The sequence below is a fragment of the Amphimedon queenslandica genome, unplaced genomic scaffold (assembly GCF_000090795.2).
Source record: "Amphimedon queenslandica unplaced genomic scaffold, v1.1 AMPQUscaffold_13231, whole genome shotgun sequence".
NCBI lineage: Eukaryota > Metazoa > Porifera > Demospongiae > Haplosclerida > Niphatidae > Amphimedon > Amphimedon queenslandica.
In genome coordinates, this window is record NW_003546533.1 from 39,135 (window position 1) to 42,485 (window position 3,351).

At 33.6% G+C, this 3,351-nt stretch overlaps 1 protein-coding gene across 1 annotated transcript in view; it reads left to right on the forward strand.

Annotated features, from left to right (window-relative positions):
- Positions 1–3,351, forward strand: part of LOC109584212 (fibroblast growth factor receptor 4-like) — a 17,130-nt gene that overhangs the window by 3,057 nt on the left and 10,722 nt on the right. The window lies entirely within an intron of this gene.

Consider the following 3,351-nt stretch of genomic DNA (forward strand, 5'->3'; position numbering starts at 1 on the left):
TCATTAAAGTAGCTGATTTTGGCCTATCAGAAGATATATATTCTCAAAACTACTTCAGACAACTGGAAGATGATAATAACTCATCACCTGTTAAACTACCATTGAAATGGATGGCATTAGAGAGTATTCATGATGGACTGTTCTCCGAGAAATCTGATGTGGTCAGTAAAATTGCAAGAAATAATATGCCCTATCAATATAAATTGTTGCATTCTATTTTTTACAGTGGTCTTATGGTGTATTGTGTTGGGAAGTGTTCAGTCTTGGTAGAGTACCTTATCCTGGTCTAGATCCAATGGGAATTGTAGAGTTACTAAATACTGGTGGAAGACTGCACACTCCAAATAATGAAGCATGTTCAAATGAAATGTATGAAATTACCATTACAGAAATTAATGGGAAAATCTTAGACTATACAGTTGCAATTAAAATTAATGTTAATGCTTTTCCTTTTCACAGTTACTCACTGATGAATTCATGTTGGTCTGAGTCTCCTGATGATAGGCCAGTGTTCAGTGATTTAGTATCATCAATCAATGCACTCATTGAGCCATTGGCTGGCTATCTGGACTTCACTGATATTAATTTTTGTTTGGACAATGATATCAAAGTTTAAAAAATATGCTTAAAATTAATTCATAGTTGTGAGCCACACCTCCGAATTGCTTACCATTTTGTCTTTTAATATAGTGAATAGAATTGTTTTTTTTCATTTTTATAATTTTTTGATACTTACACATCTTCTTATATTGTGTAGCAAGTTTGAGTTGGTTAATAGAATATTTAAAGAATTTATAAAGTTGCTTCAAAATTTGGTACAAAACTGGACTTTATGATTTCTTTTCAGTTGCAAAATTTATTTTAATAAATTGAAAAGAAAAATCTCATTATTACTTTTCTTGGCTCTTGCCCTCCCCGACAAGAAAAACAGAAAGAAAAAAGAATAACCTGACAATAACAATTAATTTTATTAACTCTATTTTATTTTCCTCTTAAAACTGCAATGATAAATTTATTTTATGTTGTGTCATTCCTTTAACCATTCCATTGTTGCTTCTAGTGCTAATGCTGGTTTTCACACCCACGCATTGGGACCAGTATTCACCTGTCCAGTACTTACCTATATCACATGATAGAGTGCTCACACCTAGTCAGACATGCAATCAATTTAAAAATAACCTTGCAAAGGGGCCACACTGTACCATCAATATAAAATTTTTTTCAAATACTTTGATAGTATTGTAAAATTTAGCATGCTAAGAAAGAGTGAATTGAATTGTATTATTATAAGTCTGGTTTTCATAAATCCCTTGAGGAGATAAACTGATAAAGATTAGTAGGTCATTAGTCCACAGTCATAGATATTGTGTACTCTAATATTTATGCCATAGTCTATACTGGTCTACAAATCAACTAACTAGCTAGTCAGACATGACCACACCTCGACAACATTGCTATTATAACTATAGATACTAGTGATGCACCGATACACATTTTTCAAAACCGATATTAACCAGCCGATTATTTTGTGCAAATTGCATTAACATGGCTGATACTGATACTTTCATGAAAATGTTTTTGAGAATAAAAATATTCAATTCTTACCTTTAACAACAATCATTGATTAGTGTCATTAATGTTAATAGTTAAAAATTGGTAGGTTCTTTCTTTAAAAACAGTAGCATCTCTGCTTTCTCTGTACTGAAACTGTTTTTTTCATGTCATTTTGTGGATGTGATTATTATTTTTATTAAGAATTATTATACTTTACAACAATTCTTATATCGGTAACTCTTTTTGCCTATACCAATATCAACCGATTTTGATAAAAATGGGCCGATACCGATATTAGTATCGGTATCAGTGCATCACTAATAGATACTACGTTAGCTTGTGAATATCATAGCTATACTTGTTATTAAAGAGTACTGCAAATGCTATACATTATTGACAGACAAGAGTACTATTAAATAGACCTTACAGGCACCAGTCCACTATTGAAAAGTATAAGCATTTGTTATAATGACATTCATCTTTTATTTTTATAATTATAGGGCCCTAGTGCAAGTGTATATCACTCTTTGTCATGCCTGACACTTCCCCACAGCTGTAACATATTATTATCACTAATGAATGATAGTCATCTATTTATATGGATTTAACACAGAATAATAACTATAAATCATGCGTGAGTTCTTTTGTAGTCTTTAATTTTGAGTTTAAATAAAAGAGGCATCCCTTTGACCTAGAATTATAAGTTAAAATAACTATAATCTGCTTATTATAGGTACCTTAGTTTAGTAAAAAGAGACTCAAACTCCTCAGTAGTGGGGCTATGCTTATTCATGTGTGTATTGATCAGGCTTTATGAGTCATATCCGGCATCAATCTGCTATCACTTCCGGTTTCATATCCATATATACCATATCGATCTATGTTATAACCACATAATCCAGATAATACTCGGGGCCTGTCACCATCTATGGTGGCGATGATAGCGCACTGATCATGGATTGGAGTCATTTCACTCATTTGCTGTTGCTGTGTTTCTTGCTCTCACTACAGAACTGTCAGTATTTTTATTTTAGGCTATAAATGGAGTTATATAATTGATTATCATTCACAGGTCTTTCTGTTCCCATATCACGTTTCTATAGTTTTGCAGGACGTGGATTTTCAGGAGATCAGATTACTGAGGCTGATGATACGTCTACATCCATAAATCTATCAAGTAGCTTTATCTTTTATGGCAGCAATTTTAGCATTGTATTTGTGAGTACAACAATAATAATATGGAATTAATATAGACAATTGTATTGAAATTCGTCTCATACAGGCTGTGTTTTTCACTCCTCTTGAATCACATTTGTGTGCTCCATAAACTTCATAATACATGCACATAATATGGATGGGAGGGATTTATGGAACGTGCAATGATCCAAGTGAAGTGAAAAGCACAGTAAGCCTAATCTCGCCTAGCCAGATCCACCCTCCGTGCCTATATGGGCTAGGAACATGGGTCTGGCTACGTGAGACTATCATAAGCCAGGCAGGCCTGGCAGCTTGCAACACTACAGCTGATCACCTTGAGATGTTATTGTAATTAAAAATGAGAGAAACAGATCTGGTATAGACTAAAAAGCAAAAAATAGAGATATTAGCAGTAGTAGTGGTAATTACTCTCCCCGACACTATACATACCATTTCATTCTCACTGTCCTATATAGGTAAACAACAATGGTCTCCTTTCATTTCGTTATCCAGTTTATAGCGCATACACATCCCAAGAATTTCCTTTACCTCAAACGCTCATTGCTCCTTTCTGGGCCGATGTAGACATGCGCAATGGAG